Here is a 20063-nt window from a genome sequence, read left to right on the forward strand (position 1 = left end):
TTCATCCCCTGGCAGGGCCTGAGACACGGGCTGTTAGCTGGACACTCTCTCCCAGCTGCAGATCCCATGGATTAAGAAGCCAAGATGTTAATAAAATTGTTAAATGTCAAAACTGCAAAACCCACACCCATCCCGAGTCTATCAGCTCTTCGGGAATGATTCTGTAAAATACCATCTCCTCCCCTTGTCCTCTCAGTCTAAACTTCACAACCTTTGTTAGGTAAGGAGATTAAGAACTATCATTAACAACACCGATTGTTTAATTTCTTTCATCACTTCTTCCTTTCACATAAGAGTCTGGCACAGAATGAAAAGGAATGTTATCATATGAAGTGCATTTCAGATGTAATAAAGCAGAAAGGAGAGGGTGGCCCCAGTGGCAGTTGTAAGAGGGACAAAGTGTGGATCTCTATAGCTCAGTGGCTGCAAAGCAGAAAATGAAGATTGTAAAAACGTCACATAAAGAAAAAATGCACAGTGGATTCGTTTTGCGATGCCCATAATTCAGTAATGCCTTTAAGTAGCTAGAAGAAATATAATAAATGTTTTTCCACAACATTGATCATACTGTATCAGAGGAAATATTAGTGTGCAGGGAGCCATGATTATACTGGTAGTAATTCTCGGTGCAGAAAACTAGTAGAAGACGGGACCCTTTATAGGCCGAACTTTTATTGGCTGCAGTTATTTACCTTTAAGAATACGCCTAATACATTGTCCTATGGCTAAATATTTTTGTGAAAATTCAAACCAGCACTATCAGTAAATCAGAAATCCTGCCACCATTTTATAGAATTTATATATATATTTTCCTGCAGACGCTCTGATATGTTCCAGAATACAAGACCAGCCAATTGACCATGTAAAAATTCTGGAATGTCTGTAAAACAGATCCTTTTCTGTATTCTCAACCCGGATAGGAGCAGACAGGTTTATGGCATGTGATTCCACCCAAATGCCACCTGTATATATATAAAACATCTCTCTAAAGAAATTAAATGGATTATTAGATTATATACTGCAGTAAAACTATACCCAAAGCTGTAAGCAAGGAAAGGGTATGCATGTCATGTAACTATGTAACTGCTTTTTTTTTTTTTTTTTTTGTCCTGGAGAAAGCTTTGCAGGACGGGTTTTTTTCTTTAGGGAGAAAAGAAGGGAACGGACTCCTCATGCCAGCCTCTTGCTCCTCGGACTGGCAAGAGCTGGTAATGCGGTGGCTGAAGCAACCTTGGTGCAGGAAGCCCGGGCATGTTAAGGGAAAGTTCTACCTTCGCTCTGGAGGGACCCCGGACTTCACTGTAGAAACCATCGAACTGGGCTTCCTGGGAGCACAAAATAAGAGCCGGCCCCACCAGTTTCTCGCAGAACTCCAAGGGGAGGTGAGACCTGGGCACGCTAATTCTCCCTATGTCCCCCACGAAGCCCTGCTGTGAAAGTTTCTGGGAGAAGCAACAGGGCAGAGGAATCTCCAGGTGAAGACACCGGGAGAGTAGTGGTGGGAGCACGGCATTCTTTCTCTTCAGAATCTGGATAGGCCAGCATGCAGTTCAAAGGCCTTGGAAAAGCAAACAAACCTGGCTTAAGGCTGTAGATTTACCTGCTCTGTTTCAATGCACATCTCCCCTAACTCTCTCTGACACAAATGGGAATCATTTCCCAGACTTTCCTTGCAGAGACCATCCCCATTTCTTTGTCCTAGCGCTCTTTGCTTCGTGCAAATCACGGGTTTCACGCACACATGCTCCTTCGATGCAACAGTTTCTATGATGTTCCACCAAACAATGGGAGTGTATTAGCTAAAGGGCAACTGGCACGTTTTATGGAGTTATGTCTTGATTTTTTTTCGCAGGAGTTGGGTAGATATTTTGTCTGTTTTGTTTGATTTTTTTCCCCTTCCTCTAACAAGGAAGAAGTGAAAGAGGGCACTTTCAAGTTCTTCCCATCTTGACTTTAAAGAGGCAGCCAGTTGAAGAGAAAAACCCCAACACAAGGGAGTCTAAGATGGAGAAACAGCTTGCCACAAGATGACGGTTTCTCTGAAGGAGTGCCGCCTGGCAAGTTGGTAAGCAGTCACCTGATGTGCCCAGCATTGCTGTGGATGTAAATAATGTACAGGCTGAGGTGACCTAACAGGCTTCTGTCGAGTTCTTGCCCAGTATGGCAGAGGGGGTGCTTCATAAGCGGCATTGTTCTAGGTACTTCTAAGCAGCAGTGGCTCTTCTGGGATATTTTTAAATGAAAATTATTATTACTATTATTATTATTATTATTACTAATAGTCTTAGCTGCCTGCCAATTGAAAGAATGCAATTTAAAATGAAAAAAATTTTAGAGGCTAACAGCTCTTTGAATTCCCTCTTTAGATATTTTATAACATTAATGCACCCGTTACCAAAACTTATTAAAGATCAAAGGGTAGTCCTGTTCTCTCTTCCCTCTTCTTCCTTCCTCTCTTTCTTCTTTGTCTTCCTTCCTTTCTCTCCATTCTTCCTGCTTCTTTCCGTCTTCCCTCCTTCCCTCCCTCCCTCCCTCCCTCCGTCTTCCCCTCCCTCCCTTCCTTTCTTCCTTCCTTCCTTCCTTCCTTCCTTCCTTCCTTCCTTTTCCCCTTCTCTCCTTTATTTTCCTTTCCTTTTATCCTCTTTCCTCTCCTTCTTTCTCTTCTTCAATGACTTGGAAAAAATCGTAATGAATTTCTTAGAGCAATTCTACAACAATGAAATTATTCAGGGTCACACATGCCTTCCCTGGAGTGTTTAACAATGGAGTCAAGCACAGCGTCCATTTTTGCTGGGTGTGCAGAATACGCAAAGTCTCATTTATCCTTGAAAAAATATTTAGGTGTGTTTAGGAGGGTCAGAGAGAGGCTTGGAGAGTAGACCTGCTATAATTTTAGTAAAATTAAAAAAGCAACAAAATAATAATGAAACAACCGACTTTGGAAACTACTTAGTAAATAAACAGTAAATTTAGCTTCACTGGAAATCTAGTCTGCATTATGGACTTACACTGTGACCAGAAAAAGACTGTAACAACATTTGACAATACAAAACATTTGATTATAATATGAAACATTTTATATTCTAAAATGAGACACACTTGTAATTATCTCTACAACCGCTGGATGTCACTGTTGCATACGTCTGGCTGTAAAAACTTTCCACTTAGGCAATCTGAAACGGATATTTTAAGGGCCGTTATGTTACCTCCTTGGCACTCTACGGTTTGATTGAGCACATGCTACCATGCTAAGACAACTCTCTTCTCCATTCAGTGCAGTCAGCCCAATTCTCAATTATGGCACTCTCCTGGGAATTCTTCTAATTTATACAGGATGAAATTCCCCAAACACAATTATCTTCTTCACTATACTTAAAAGGAATATGGTACTTTTATAATAGTTCCCAACATTGTATATTAATTATAACTAACACATTCTGGATACCAAATGGAGAGAAGTGAAAACATAACCATAAAATACCCTGGATTTATAAAGTGTCTTTTTTTCCCCCCTCAAAGAGCTTATAACAGTTTCATATCTATTTGCTCATCTGTCTTCCCAACATCCCTAGGGGGTTACCTGCTTTAATGCTTTTATGAGTCAAAGTTGACCTGTGAAATAAATTGAATGAAGTAATTATTTACACTGGCATCCCAGGAGTAAAGCAAAAGCAAACATTGGAAATGTGTTCCAGACAGCGAATTCTAGTTTGCAAAAGTAACTCACTAAAATTTTGGTGTTCTGGGTTTTTTTTTTTTTTTTTGTCAATTACTTTTATAAGTCCTTAATTCATGAGCCCTTTAATTCTTCTTTTAAAAATCTGTTTTAAAAAATCTGAGCCATCTAGTGTAGCTGACGTTATACAGAAATTAGATCTAGAGACTTTCCCAAACCTGAAAAAAAGCCTGGCTCAGGAGAAGTGCTAGACTAGGCTAGACCGATGGGGGCAGGGCTGAAGGGGGTGGGGGCGACAGATGAACCAATTGGAACAGTCCTTAGCTTTCTCTCTGGTTAGAAATGATCATGAACTTCAATTTTGCCATCTTGTTTCATCTCTTTCTTTTTCTTAAAACCTTGGAGTTGTCTCTAACTTCCTCTTTTGCCTTTGCACTGCAGCAGCCAGAGCTGTTCTTGGAGGACCATCGGTCTAGATCGTGTATGGGGGTTGGGGGTACTCTATGTTTTAGGGAACGAGCAGAGAGCTGTGTGCCTGACATCAACGGATGCTTTGATCCAAAATTTCAGTCATTGTTTCCACATTTAGGGGCTGGAATGAACATCAAAGAAGTGGGTGTACGGAATTTACTGAATGCCAAAGAAGTACAATAACATACAGAGGATATAAGCAAGTCCCAGTGGCAAAATTTGCTGCCAATTCTTGCACATAATAGAGGCCCTAAAATGACAGTCTATCTTTGACAAATGCATAATGATATCAGTGCCAAGGGAAGGAACTAGCATGCTGCAAGGTGAATAAAAGAGTTGGGAACAATTCAGTGGACTTACACATTTCCTTAGTGTGTTTTCACACAACAAGGAAAAGCAGATGACACAAACGCATTAGGTAATCATTGGACTGGGCTGCACACTCACCAGCAGTTTCAAACCGACCTGGCTCTTCTGGGATCCAGCTCTAAAGATGAAAATAAAATGTGATTAGAAATCATTCATCTTCTGGAGGGGGGAAAAAAAGGAACAAGAAAGTGAAAATAGCTTTCTTGTTCTGTCTTGGATAGTTCCAGTTTTAAAGCCCATATGTTGTTTGCTATAACTTCGCCTCCCAGGGCCAATGCATTCCAAACGCTTCAGCTAGTGCTCTGCACCGAGTAGTCTCGGAAGTTAGGGCTCATTTGTATCCACAGTCTTTGTTCAAATATGGATTAATTTTGGTTAATTTCAGTAGGTGCACATAAAGTAAAATGCATAGAACTGAAACCCCTGAAATCAGGCCGTTGCGTGATCATCTAAAAACCTACTTTTCAAGCTCTTTTAAGTTTTATTTTTGAAATAAAAACAATAAAATGACTGTAAAAAGTTTCCAAAAGCGTTGACATTATGAGCAATTGCTAACCAAGGCTATTCCCAGAATGATAGTGCAAATTTGGATATAATTCTGGAAAAGCTAACTGCCCTGCAGTGCCAGCTATAAATATTTCATTCAGGAGGTGATTTGAGAAGGGTCCTGCAGCATGTGGCTCTTGCCTCCAGGGCCACGTATCTTTGCAGATGCATATTGTGTTGCTGACACAGGGCTGGCATTGGAGGGCAAAGGCAGACTTTTGCCCTTAAGCTGTAATCCCTTGACTAATATGAAGATGAGTGTGTGAGACCTTCTGTAGGCTGCTTTAAACAGCCAGACCGCGTGTGGATGTTAGCGAAAGAAGTTCAGAGAAAGAAGTTCAGGTGGATGTTAGAGAAAGAAGTCTCAAAATGTCACAGTACGTGGCAAGTGCCTGCAGGGGTCATGAGCACAGTCCGGTAATGAATCGAGCGTGGGCAAGGCCAGGTGTGTGTGTTTATTTGAGACCCTCCTTGGTCGAGCAAGAGATGGTGCCAGTTGCAAACAGAACCAACATTTCTGTCCTTTGTGTTAAGCAGTCAGAGCACATTTGCTCATACACACCAAAACCATTTCCAACACAGCTCCCACAGGTCCTTGGTGCTTTTTACAAAATTTCTTCCAGTGGCCTTGCACTACCTAGCAAAGGAGCGCATGGAAGCATCCTGCTCTGTTTATTGTGCATATTAAGTAATTGCAATGATATTCACTGTTTCAGACTCCATAATGAAATAAATGGGTGCCCAGCAATATTAGAAAATGGACAAACAAGTATTCAACCGGCCGGATGAACCATGGCTTTCTGGCATTAAAAGTGTAATATTTATGAGTTAATTTAATCATAGAAGAAACTATTGAGTAGGTGACTGAGTAAAATGATGACTGTGTATTATGCTTTTGCCATGCAGCTGGATAAACATATTCAACGGCAGACCTTGGCAAGAACTGCAAAGATGCTCTTGACAATGGCATGAATAAATATTAGGTGCTGCCTCACATTCACTGCATTTGAGATCTTGAGCAAAGCCAGATGAGTTTTAGCAGGGAAATGTAGAAGAAGCCACACATGCACGCTGGGATTATGTAAACATTGGAGTCTTTCTCTGCTGCATGGGAATGGCTCTAACATTCATTTTCGTCTACATCACTGACAGATTTTTTTTTTCTTATTATCTTTGCAGTTCTACAAGTGTACTTTAGCATTAAGACCCAGCTTTGGGGAAGCTTATGGCAGATTTTTCAACAACATACATGTGGGGAGAAAAGAAATACTTTGCCTAGGTTACCCAGAGCTGACCAAAAAAGATTTTATTTTGTAGTGACCCAACTCAACCTATATAGAACAGTAAATTGGAAAAATTCCTTTAGATTCCTTCTTGAGTTTCTTTAGAATATATGGCTTCTGATTCCAAGAAGGACCATATTTTGGAAAGATTTTGAAGAGAGGAGATCGGTAACATTAACAGTCAGTTGAAGAAGCATTTACATCCGGTGCAAAAAGAACCAGTGTGTAAGAGAGTGTTATGGAAATATGTCATTGTGAGTTTTTCCCTGTACAATTGTCATTTTACCAATAAAGGAAAGATCTTTTTCCCCAGATTTATTGAGATATAATTGATATATAACGTTGTATAGGTTTAAGGGCGTATGACATATTTGTTTGAGGTATTTATACTGGGAAATCACTATCATCGTGGCATCAGTGAACGCCTCCATCACTTCACGCGATTGCCATTTCTTTTTTTGTGGCAACAGCCTGTAAGGTCTACTCTCTAAGTAGCTTTCAGGTATATAATACGGTGTGGTTAACTATAATCACCAGGCTGAACATTAGATCCGTCCAAGCTTAGTCATCTTATAACTGCAAGTTTGTACCCTTTGACCAACATCTTTCCATTCCCCATGCACCAGCCCCTGGTAACTACCATTCTACTCCCTGTGTCTGTAAGTTTGACTTTTTTTTTTTTTTTTTTTTTTTTTTTTTTTAAGATTCTGCATTTGAGGGATACCATGCAGGATTTGTCTTTCTCTGTTTGATGTATCTCACTGAGCACAATGCCTTCAAGGTGCATCCATGTTTTTTGCAAAGGCAGGATTTCCTTCTTTCTCTTAGCTGAATGGTATTCCATTGTATACAGTATATACATATACCGCATCTTTATCCATTCATCCTTTGATGGACACTTGGAGTGTTTCCATGAGTTGGCTATAGTGAATAATGCTGCAGTGAACATGGGAGTGCAGGTATCTCTTCGAGACCCTATTTTCATTTCCTTTGAATATATACCCTGAAGCGGGATTGCTGATCATATGCAGTTCTATTTTTAATTTTTTAAGAAACCTCTATATTGTTTTCCATAGTGGCTGTATTCATTTACATTCCCACCAACAGTGCACAGAGGTTCCCTTTTTTCCACATTCTCACCAACACTTGTTATTTCTTGTCTTTTTGATGATTGCCACCTAAAGGTGAGAGGTGATAGCTCCTTGTAGTTTTGATTTGTATTTTCCTGATGATTAGTGCTATTGAGCGTCTTTTCCTGTACCTGTTGGCTATTTGTATATCTTCTTTGGAAAATATTCAGTTCCTTTGCCCATTTGAAATTGGATTTTTGTTTTGTTTTGTTTTGCTATTGAATTGCATGAGTTCTTTATGTATTTTGGATTTTAATCACTTACCAGATATATGATTTGCAAATATTTTCTCCCATTTCCTAGGTTGCCTTCTTATTTTGTTGGTTGTTTCTCTTTCTGTGCAGAAACTTTTTAGTTTAATGAGTCCCACTATTAATTTTTGCATTTGTTGCTTATACTTTTGGTGTCATATCCAAAAAATTATTGCCACGACCAGTGTCAAGGAGATTTCCCCCATGCTTTCCTCTAGGAATTTTATGGTTTCCATTCTTCTGTTTAAGTCCTTAACTCATTTTGAATTAATCTTTGTGTATGGTATAAGATAGGGACCCAATTTCATTCTGTTGCATGTGACTATCTTAGTTTTCCCAGCACCACTTATTAAAGAGACTATCTTTCTGTATTGAGTATTGTTGGCTCCCTTGTCAAATATTAGTCAACTCTACATGCAAGGGGTTATTTCTGACTCTCTATTCTATTCCATTGGTCTATGTGTCTGTTTTCATGCAAGCACCATACTGTTTTGATTCCTATAGTTTTGTAATCTTGTTTGAAATCAGGAAGGGTGATGCCTTCAGCTTTGTTCTTCATTCTCAACATTACTTTGGCTATTCAGGATCTTTTATGGTTCCACATGAACTTTAGGATTTTTTTTTTTTATTTCTTGAAAAATGCCGATAGAATTTTGATAGGGTTTGCATTGGATTTATAGATGGCTCTGGGTAGTATGAACTTTGTCTCTTACAGGCAGCATATAGTTTGGTGTTTTGTTTTTTTTTAATCCACCCAGAAACTCTATGCCTTTTGATTGGAAAATTTAATCCATTTATGTTAGAGTACTTACTGATAGGTAAGGACTTACTATTGCTATCTTATTGTTTTCTGGCTGCTTTGTAGTCCCGCTGTTCCTTTCTACCCCTCTTGCTGCCTTTCCTTGTGAACTGATGGCTTTCCACAGCGGACTGCTTTGATTCCCTTCTCTTTATCTTTTGTGAATGTACTGGAGGTTTTTGCTTTCTGGTTACCTTGAGGCTTACATAAAATATCTTATAGATGTAATGGTCTATTTTTTTTTTTTTTTTAATTTTTTTTTTTTTTCAACGTTTATTTATTTTTGGGACAGAGAGAGACAGAGCATGAACGGGGGAGGGACAGAGAGAGAGGGAGACACAGAATCGGAAACAGGCTCCAGGCTCTGAGCCATCAGCCCAGAGCCTGACGCGGGGCTCGAACTCACGGACCGCGAGATCGTGACCTGGCTGAAGTCGGACGCTTAACCGACTGCGCCACCCAGGCGCCCCTGTAATGGTCTATTTTATATTAACAACCAAATTTGGATTACATACAAAAACTACCCTTTTACTCCTCCCTTTTATGTTTCTGATATCACAACTTACCTCTTTTAATATTGTGTATTCATTGCCAAATTATTGTAGCTATAGTTATTTTTAACACTCTTGTCCTTTAAGACAATTTCTTACTAAGGTCTTTGCTTTTGATTTTCTGGAGCACACACACTGTCTCTAGAACAACAATAGAAGAACTTCGGTCTCTGGGCCATGTTGTTTGTGCTACAGACTTCAGCTTAAATCTGTGAATGCCCTTCACATTCCTTTTATTGTCCTTTTATTGTTTGAGTTGACGTAGCATTAAAATATTAGAACAGAATGCATCCAAGAGGTTAACAGAGCCGACAGGGGAAAAACACCTATGTAGGTGTGGGTATTCTGGATTCTAGTCTTAGTTGGTGTGTAACCCTGGGCAAGTCACTTTGCCTCTCTGTACCTCAGTTTTCAATCCATAAAATTATAGGAGTGCCTGGGTGGCTCAGACAGTTAAGCATCCAACTTCAGCTCAGGTCATGGTGTCACAGTTCCTGAGTTCAAGCCCCGCATCGGGCTCTGTGCTGACAGCTCAGAGCCTGAAGCCTGCATCGGATTCTGTCTCCCTCTCTCTGCCCCTCCCCGGCTTGCAATCTGTCTGTCTCTCTCTCTCAAAAATAAATACACATCAATCCATAAAATTGTAGGAATATTTTTTTCCCAGCTTTGAGTGTGATTAGGTAGATCATCTAAAGCATTGCTTGTTTTTGTTATTAAACTACAACGCATTTGGTTGAAACTGTCCTGTTCCAGAAAAGATCTCAGTTGCACTCAGAGAAGTTAAAACGCAAATTTCAGACTACCATGGCTACAACTTATCCTTCCCAATATAACCAAGTGAAATATGGTGACCCTCAAGCTTAATTTTTTCTTATTTTCTTTTGAAGAAACTTCTAAAAAATCTTATTTTTAAAAGGAAATCCAGGGACACCTGGGTGACTCAGTCAGTTAAGCATCTGACTTTGGCACAGGTCATGATCTAACAGTTCATGAGTTCGAGCCCCGTGTCGGTTGAGGTGGAGCCCCACTTTGGGTGAGGTCGAACCCCGCTTCTCTCTCTCTCCCTCTCTTTCTCTGCTCCTCATGGGATTCTCTCTCTCTCCTCTCTCTATCTGCCCCTCCCTCACTTGTGTCTTCTAAATAAATAAATAAATAAATAAATGGAAATCGAGCTCATCTCCCAACTACTTTGTCTTCCTGGTGACATTCTTAATTGGACTCATTCCACTTTGACATGCATTTAACAAATAAGTGACCAGAGTGCTTGACCCATGCAGTGTAGCTAGAAGTAGCAAGAGGGGGGTTTGGAGGTAAAATTGCCAAAAGTTGGTGATGGGTTGGGTTTGGGAAAGTGAGAGAGAATGAAGTATCAAAGATAACTCCCAGACTTATAGAGAAGTTGAGAGAAGAAACATTTATAGGAATAATAAAGAATTCAGTTTTGGATATATTAAATCCAGGGAAAGACCATAAGCGCAGCTATGATGGTAAAAGAGCACTGAGCTTAAGAGTTTATTTATTATTTCATTTTATTTTTTAAAGTAGGCTCCACACCCAACATTGGGCTTGAACACATGACCCCAAGATCAAAAGTCACATGTTCTACAGATTGAGCCAACCAGGCACCCAAAAGAATACTGAGCAGAACTTTCATTAAGGTGCTGGCTCTGCTCCAATATGTTTGACTGTGGGAACAAAGACTTATTCTTCCTGAGTTTTGGTGTCCTTATCTTTAAAACGGAGATATTAATATCCTTGTCATCTCTTGTTGGGAAGGTAAAAATGACAAGTAATCTTAAGTAATCTTTACACTCAGTGTGGGGCTTGAACTCATGACCTGAGATTAAGAGTTGCACATTCCAGTGACTGACCCAGCCAGACATCCCAACAAGTTTTTGAAGGCACTTTATATGGAATCATCCTACTTCTTATTACTACAGAGACATAAGAAATAACAAAAAAAATTCATTGGACTTTCTGTCCTGGAAACATCCCCACTAAGTAACAGATATCCTTCTCTTCTTGTCTTTTCACTAATTCACCTTGTGTCTTTCACCCAGTTGCCTGGGAGGCTCTCTCTTTCTCTTCTCTATCTTCAGGAGGACGCCTACACCCGTGACCTCATCTTGAAGGGCACAGAGAGTTAATGTGGAGAAGAATCTCTTGAGATTCATGGTTCATTAGGGGCAGGAATCATGGCTTTGGAATGTTATGGGATTCCAACGAATATTAATTGATTGGGCTTTAGCATTACCATTTTCCCACTAGGTTTTAAATTGGTGGGAAGAAGGAGAGATTTTAGTCAGTTGGGAGAAAACATCTCCATGTATGTTCCTGTTGGTTTGGGAACATCCATTAACCACACAAAGTCAAGCCTCAGCTCATGCCCAGAACCCAAGGAGGGATAAGGGCCATGGAAACATGAGGGAGGAGCTAATTTTTCCTTTACTTATGTTTCACCAGGGTGAACTCCTTGATCCCTTCCTACAAAGATGGACTGAAAATCTGTGTGTGATGAACATATTCTGACCACTCCAAACCCAAGCAGGGAATCTCGCTGCCCACAGCAGTGGGGTAGCCCTGGATGTAGCAGAGATTCCAGGAGAGGGCAGATGTAAGAGGCAAAGAAGGCTCATTCTCAAAGGGCAGATAGATTCTGCTTGTGAAATATGGGCTTCATAAAATGTGAACATTTATTAAACCTCAACATTGGGGCAAAGAGTACAGAAATATCTGAACTGTGCCTCAGTCTCATAACCTTTCTGGATGGGTGGGGAGAACTAGTAAATGAAAGACTGGGTACTAGATAATGTCTCTGTGCTGGGAAGCAAGTTTTGCTGTGTTGTTGTCTTTGCCTCTTACATGTATTTTTTGAATCTCTGTTTCCTGCCTGAGAATTTCCAAGTGCAACAACAAAAAAGTGAAAACATAGCTCAAACTATCCCCCTACTTTCCAAGATTGGATGCTATTTCTGCATTAACATTTTTTTCCAGCTGAGCTCTATGATGAATATCTGAACACAAACTTCCTATTTATTGGAGTTATTACTGGATATTATTGTTCTATTCTTTGATTAGTGTCTCTAGTATATTTGTCGTGATGTCTTAACATATTCAAATAAGGGGTCAGTCATTAGCAAATTTTCAGGGCTGTGTAAGGAATCACTGTAAACAGACGCGACGCTACGCTTCCCAGTGTATGTGTGTCGACATGCGTATACATCACTCCAAAGAGAGGCACCACTCGTCATTTGGTATATGTAAGGTATTTAGAACGGTAGCGGCATCATGGTTAAGTCCTATGTAAGTCTTGGCCACTGCTGCTTCTATTGCTACCATTACTACACTCTTACTCTTGGAAAGGCTAAGTGTTTTCCTGCGACCAGGGGTCAGTTGGACTGGTTTCATGAGATCTACCAACCCTTGGTGTGGACTTAACCCATGTGCAGATTTGACTTTTGCTTCTCATCTATGAGTGGCCCTTTGACCCTTCAGAAGACCGTCTTTCTGGGTCCACATTTTTGCCATTGGCTGCCTCTTGGGAACTGTCAGAGTCTCACAGGTTTGGGATGTAGCATGCATGGGAGCCATCACTCTAAGGCAGTGCTTCTCAGATTATGTATGGTGAAAGGTAAGTTTTGTTGTTGTTGTTGCTGTTGTTGTTGTTTTTAAATTTCCAATCTGCCACAGCCTGATATTTTTTAAGGTGCAATAAAAATAAGTTAAAATGGAATATAAAACCAATACACACAAAATTCAAGTCCCATTTTTTATTAGATTCAACAGACGTAACCTCCTCCTGCCAAATGTCTCTCCACATTTGAAATGCTTCCTCTCGATGCTGTGTTTGTCTCATCTCTGAACAGTAACCAAGATTACAATAGCAGGCCTCGTTTTGAACAACAATATCTTAAAGGACAGTGAGGAACCCCAAAGGCCTGTCATTTTGTGGAGGTCAGAGGCCTCTCACCACAGTCGAGGACATTGGCGGTCACCAGGCCTCAGGCCTCAGCTTCCCTGGTGTGAAGCTGGTGTGCAGAAGGTGACTGAGAGGCCATGAAGGAAAACTGTGTTCTCCTGGGTGCTGGCCATTCTCTCAGCTTGGAATGTATGCACAGTGAAGCAGTAGGCTGTTGAGTGCAGATGCACAGGTGTGGAAACAGTTTGTGATAGGCAGGTTTATGGCATATGAACACATTGTATGATATACTGTAATCAACTATATAAACAACTTTAAAATTGTCTCTACTTCATATTTCCAGCATTTGGTTTTGTTAATCATATGTCTTCCTGACAGCAATTAAATAACCTTGAGAGAAAACGTGCACCTGCTGTCTCCCCTGGGGAAGCTACATCTCTTTTGTGAATGACATAAGTTCTCTATAAAGCATAACTGAAGATCGAATTGAATTTGGAGATATGTCTCCTTTCTCTCTTGTTTTATCTCTAGTTGAGTTGGAGGGCATGGTTTAATAGAGCTGATCTTTTTCTGGATCCCTATTCTAAGATTCTACTTAAACCAAAACATTTCATTGAGGGGCTAATTGGAGACAAGATCTAAATGAGGTTGAGGTGGGTATGGCAGAGAGGAGGTCCCATGGTCGCCTCCTTGGCCTTCACTCCCAACCTCTCTTCCTCAAGGCTCCCGGTTCTTCTGGATTTCCTTCTATGAACACTATACTGGTCCTGTTTTCCTTCAAACAAAGCAACATAACAAAGCATTTGTTTTGCTTGGGTCAGGTTCCACACAAGATCCATTCATTAGGATTGTTGAATTAAGTATCTCCTAATTGAGGGCTGCCTGGGTGGCTCAGTTGCTTAAGCATCTGACTCTTGATTTTGGTCAGAAGATTGAGCCCTGTGTAAGGTTTTGTGCTGCATGTGCAGCCTGCTTAAAATTCTCCCCCTCCCTCCCCAACTCGTGTGCACTCTCTGTCTCGCTCTTACAAAAATTTTTTATTTTACCGTCTTGTACTGCTGGTGGGAATGCAAACTGGTGCACCCACTCTGGAGAACAGTATGAAGATTCCTCAAAAAATTAAAAATAGAACACCCTGAAATCCAGTAATTGCACTGTTACTATTTACCCAAAGGATGCAAAAGTAGAGATTCATAGGGGTACAGGCACCCCAATGTTTATAGCACATTGTCAATAATAGCCCAACTATGGAGAGAACCCAAATGTCCAATGACTAATTAAGAGATAAACAAATTGTGAGACACACACACACACACACACACACACACACACAGAGTGGAATATTACTCAGCCATAAAAAAGAACAAAATCTTGCCATTTACAATGATGTGGATGGTGCTAGAGTGCATTATGCTAAGTGAAATAAGTTGGTCACAGAAAGACAAATACCCTATAACTTCACTCTTATGTGGAATTTAAGAAACAAAACAGATGAACATATAGGAAGATGGGGAGAAATGAGAGGGAACAAACCACAAGAGACTCTTAATGATAGAAAACAAAGTGAAGGTTTCTGGAGGGGAGGCAGGTGGGGGGATGGGCTAGATAGTTGAAGGGCATTAAGGAGGACACTTGTTAATGGTGAGCACTGGGTGTTGCATGTAAGTGACAAATCACTGAATTCTACTTCTGAAACCAATGTTGCACTGTATGTTAACTAACTAAAAATTAAATTAAAAAAGAAATAAAAAAGAAAAGAAAATTTAAAAAAAAGTCTCTCTGAGTTTTTTGACAGGTATCAGGGCTCCGGGGAGGAGGTCATAGGCTGGGTGGGCACTGACTGGGAGCTCAGTGCAGCCGCGCTGCTGTGCCCTGAACTGGCTGAATCTTGACTCTGGATTTGTTCTGCGAAGCAAAGTTCGGGGAGTTAGTACCCTGGGGGTGTGTTCTCGAAGCTGGCCTGGAGCAACAAGTGGTACTGGTGGCACCAGATGGGGGAGCAGCAGCCCCAGTACCAGCGCCTCAGGACAGACAACTACCAGCCCAGCTGTAGCCACGTGGACTTGGGACCACCATTCCCCGCACACCTCTTCCACCCTGATGAGTGGGCTGACTTCTCCAAGCCATGTGGCCAGTAGGAAGTCCTGACCATGGAGCATCACAAAGGTTTCACAAACTGGCCAAGGCCTGTGTCTTGCAGCTGGAGCTCCCAGGATCTGGAACCCCATCCCCATCGTATTCTGCTGAGTTGATGAATTGGGAACAGATGTCCAGAAGAGGAACATAAGCCATGGAGTCTTTCACTCACTCTCAGAATGGTTCCATCCCCTCTATCTGTTTTGTAAGGAAAATGGCTTCAGAACACAGCATTTTGTCAGGGTGAAAAAGATGCCAGAGCCATTTGACCTTATTTTTAACCTGTTGGTCTGATGGAGAATGAGAATACCCTAATACTTATCGCAACTCTACAAATTTTCTTTCTTGGCTCTTCGATGATAGCCCTGTCAAGGATGAAGGTAAATGATCCATGGGGTTGGAAATGCTCCTGTTACCATGGATGTTACTACAACGGTCAGGACAAATTCAAGCCAGGAAGGTTACTAGATCACAAATGGGAGATGTGCACCACCATCCACAAGGCATCCTGGAATTATCATCGTGATGGGGCCATGTCTTTATATTATAAGTGAATTGGAAACCATTTCAGCACTGGTTTAGACAGTAGGTTTGGGAAGCAACTATCTTCTCAATGATGAACCAACTAAAGGTGGACTGATCATTCCAATCTTCCAAGAAAGGCTTCTTGCTGCAATATTCATTTATTAGCCATCAAAGGGGAGGCTATTTATGCATCTAAACCCTGGAGGGCGCAATCAGAAAAGAACACAGTATACCTTAAAAGGATCATCTATGTATGCCATTTTACTGCACTGGTCAAAAAATGGAGTCTGAAAGCTTCAATCCCTCAAGTAATCAAGATAGATTACAAAATTAAGGGTGTTGGGAATCCAAGAAGATCTGGAGTGGTCCACAGATCTGTATAAAGTTTTCCTCATTTTTCTGACCTCACCATCTGCTCTCCCAGTTGAGTTTGAAGCTGATTATTGGAGTTCCAGAGGAAAGGGACACTGCCTGCTGTTTGCTGCTTTGATTTTCCTTGTATAGCACCATAATTGTAATAAACTAACTTTTCTTCCCTCTCCAGAGATGGCTTTTCCAACACATTGTAATCAAAGGAACTGAGAGCATTAGATTGATGTCTCAATGGACCAAGTATCTGAGCTCCTCACTCTGGGTGGCAAAAGAAAGGACTGAACAATTAAGCTCTGAGTTTATCCATTCCTACTTCTGGAAATTATCTGAATGGAAACTGCTCTCTATTTTCTTGCTTACTTGATGACTTTAGTTAAAGAATAAGCCAAGTCACCCTGTTGCCAATGAGAGGGGACAGAAAGAGTTTGGAAAGCTCCACCATACGCTATTTATTTAGCATCAACTGTCACCAAACTCTTTCCCCTCATCCCAAGTGTGGAAGAGCCTGGAGGGGAAGGAAAAGGCTTCTAGGCTGCTTATGTTCGATCTTTAGAAGTTTCTAAAGAAAACTAGTAGCTCTGAATTTCAGTCTGTTTACAGGGATACTATTTTAAAAACTGGATGTGATTCTTTCCTGCCCTTTAAAATATGATCAAATAAATACATTTGCATGTCAAAAATTTATATATTTCCCTATCATCTCTTCTCTTTTTTTTCCCTTGCAGTTTTTGTTGTTGTTGAGGAAATTGGCTGTTTCTCTTGGAGTTTCCAACAGTTTGGATTTTGTTGACTGTGTCCCTATTTATTGTATTATTCTGTCATTGTAAGCTCTAAATTGGCAATTAGATCTAGAGACTTGATAAAATTCAGATTCAATTATTTTGTCAAGAATATTTCATATGCAGTGTTTTGTACTTCAATTAGGAGGTACATATCTGATCGTCTCTTTTTGGTGATCTGAGCAGCCATTGGTGGTCATTGCTCAGATCCACTAATTCATTAGGAGGTCACAAAATGGTGATATCCTGATTCTATTGGTACTTATTCATTTATTAGCTGAAAACATTCTACGAAGAGAAAATTCTCCTTGACTCTCTGGTTACTATGAGACCAGGTGTTTTTGGTTTTGTTTTGTTTTTTAGCACAATGAATTAGTTCCCTAGTATCCTCTAAAGGTGAATCTAATTTTTTTTGTATCATACTAAACTTACAAATTTGAATATACTTGATATGTTTTAATCCATTGCATTTATCAGCATACTGATGCTCAAATCTTTGGCCAGTTGGATCCTCTTTAAGCTGATTCCCAAACCCTCTGGATAGAACCCCAGTAGCTTTTCATAGCTTTCTATTTATCTGATATGTCAAGATATTCCAGACTCTTTTCACGAGCTTCCTGCCTCAGGCCTGGAATCAGCCATCTTTCCAAGTGGCTTGGTTCCTTTTGGTGGGGAATAGTATTTAGAGACACAATTAAGGTTCCAGGGGTGCTCATTCTACTGGGTTGGCCATTGTTTACATACGTTTCCAGTGGACAGAACTAGAAAATGAGTATTTTTTAAATGCAAAACACAGAATGAATCCAAATTGCTACCTCAGATTTATTTGCAGGATTTTTACTTAATCTCACTGATCTTACATTTGCTTCTGCTCTCACCCAAGCTGAAAGTCCTGGTTCCCAATGACACCCATATATATACATTTTTGCTTTATCTCACACTGCAAACATAATAGTTTCAGAACACCAATAATGATACCACCACAATACGATTACTGAATCAACAGTGAATCTGGGTGAATTACTCTACAACCTAGTATGGGGATAACTGTAAATTACAACTTAAAAGTAATGAAGTAAAATGATTGACACATTTGATTATATGGAAGCAAATGCTTTACATTTAATCCACATGAGTTATATCAGGCCCATTTTGCAGATGAGAAAACTGAAACTCAGAGAAATTAAATATCTTACCAAAGTTTAGTTATCAAATGGCAGAGATGGGATTAGAACGTAAAGAGATTCTAACTCATTGCACTCTGAGCCACCTAGTTCTGTTCACTGTAAACACATTCAGAAAATCCAGAAATAAACACTTCCCAAACCCTACTCATAACTGGGAAATGGGAAATAAAATCTTATTAATACTGCTAGGCTATTATTATTATTATTAGTTTGATAAAAACTTCAATGTTGAGTTGCAGAAGAGCTTTAAAAGGCACGAGAGTCTTGGGGGAGCACCTGAGTGGCTCCATTGGTTAAGCAGCTGACTTTTGATTTTGGCTCAGGTCATGATCTCACAGTTTGTGGGATCAAGCCCACAGCAGGCTCTGTGATGACAGTGCACAGCCTGCTTGGGATTCTCTCTCCCTATCTGTCCCTCCCCAGCTCTCTCTCTCTCTCAAAATAACAAATAAACATTTAAAAAGACACATGATTCTTGGGAAAGAGACTTCAGGGCATTTTAAGTATAACACATAAGTATAGTATGACACTGAACATGGAAATTTACATCTTTTAGTTTTTATCCTTGGTCAGGACTCTGTTACATTATGGTGGCATATTCTTCGTCATATCTTTGTACCATGAAACATCATCTCAACCTTCAGAATTCTGCTTTAAATATAAGAAAACTGAAAGATCTTCAGATCTTTTAGTTTATTATCAGCAAAGACAGTGGCTTGGCCAATTCTTTTAATGGGAGCAGTTCAAACTGTTTGTTGGGTTTATAAAGATAGAAGGTGTCAACTGATCAGAAGTTTCACTTCTTGGTTGGTACTTGGTATTTGTGCAAGCTAAGCAATTAGTTGCAAACCATTATTCCTGTCCTTTCCAGCTTTTAATTTGTTCACATTTTAATTATTCATTTCTTTCCATTGTGCTCATGACTAGTCAACAAATACTGAATTTCTGTTTCTTAAAAGAAAACTTTTATCTTTTTATTTTTTTAAGTTTATTTATTTATTTTGAGAGAGAGAGAGAGAGAGCGCGCGCGCGCGCGCACGCGTGAGTGGGGGAGGGGCAGCAAAAGAGGGAGGGAGAGAATCCCAAACCACTGTCAGCACAGAGCCTGACATGGGGCTCATCTCACAAAGAGTGAGATCATGACCTGAGCCGAGGTCAAGAGTTGGACACTTAACTGACTGAGCCACCCAGGTGCCCCTCTTCAATTATGCTTTTTCTCCATCAGGAGCCTGGCTGTTTTTAGGGGTTTGCGAGAGCAACGAAATTCTTCCATTCATTTCACAAAGATGTATTAAGCATTGACCTAATGTGCCAGGCATTGTTCTAGGTGTTGAAGATACAGGGAGGGTAACGTAGACAAGTTTCCACTCTCAAGGATCTTACCTTCTATAGGAGGAGACAGAGGAAAGACAATGAACAAATAAGTCAGATAATGTCAGGGAGTGACTTTTTCTGTGAAGAAAACGTTAAACACAGTGATGTGATAGGGACTGGGGCATGTCCTCAGCTTGGATGGTTGGAGAAGTCCCTGTCTCAGGTTTGAGCCACATGAAGACCCAGGCAGAGAGATGTCAGGCAGAAGAAACAAGTGCAAAGGCCCTGAGGCAGGAATATACTTGGTGTGTCTGAAGAAGAAAGAAACACAAGAGCTGGAGTGAACTGGACAAGGAAGAACACAGAGCTGGAGGGGAGTGAACTGCACTGAATGATGACTGACCTCTGAATATTTAAGAATTTGCTTATTTATTAGTTTGTGCATTTATACTCCATCTTGGTCTGGAAAGGATTTAGAATAGCTATTTGAGTGTTGTTCTTCCTTAGAGCGCCTCTAGATTTGAGAAATATAAAAATGAGTCCTTTAGCAGAGAAAGTCCAACAGATAGAGCTGTGTTTGGGCATAAGCCCCATCGATGCAGGGTGTTTCCTTTTTTTCTTAAAAGCTCACATACCTGGAAATGTCATTTTAAAAATTATTTTCAAAGAAAATTGTCACACTGAATTTAATTTCAGACCAACAGACCCGTTATATTCTCTAATTAATCATGACACGTGCTATTTACCAAACTCCT

The 20063-nt window shown here is 40.3% G+C and overlaps 1 pseudogene; it reads left to right on the top strand.

The window, feature by feature from the left end:
• Positions 1-2027: 2027 nt before the first annotated feature.
• LOC109269611 (tissue alpha-L-fucosidase-like) lies at positions 2028-16220 on the top strand (annotated as a pseudogene).
• The last annotated feature ends 3843 nt before the right edge of the window (positions 16221-20063 follow it).

This window comes from Panthera pardus, unplaced genomic scaffold (assembly GCF_024362965.1).
Source record: "Panthera pardus isolate Hobbes unplaced genomic scaffold, ASM2436296v1 HiC_scaffold_10, whole genome shotgun sequence".
Lineage (NCBI taxonomy): Eukaryota > Metazoa > Chordata > Mammalia > Carnivora > Felidae > Panthera > Panthera pardus.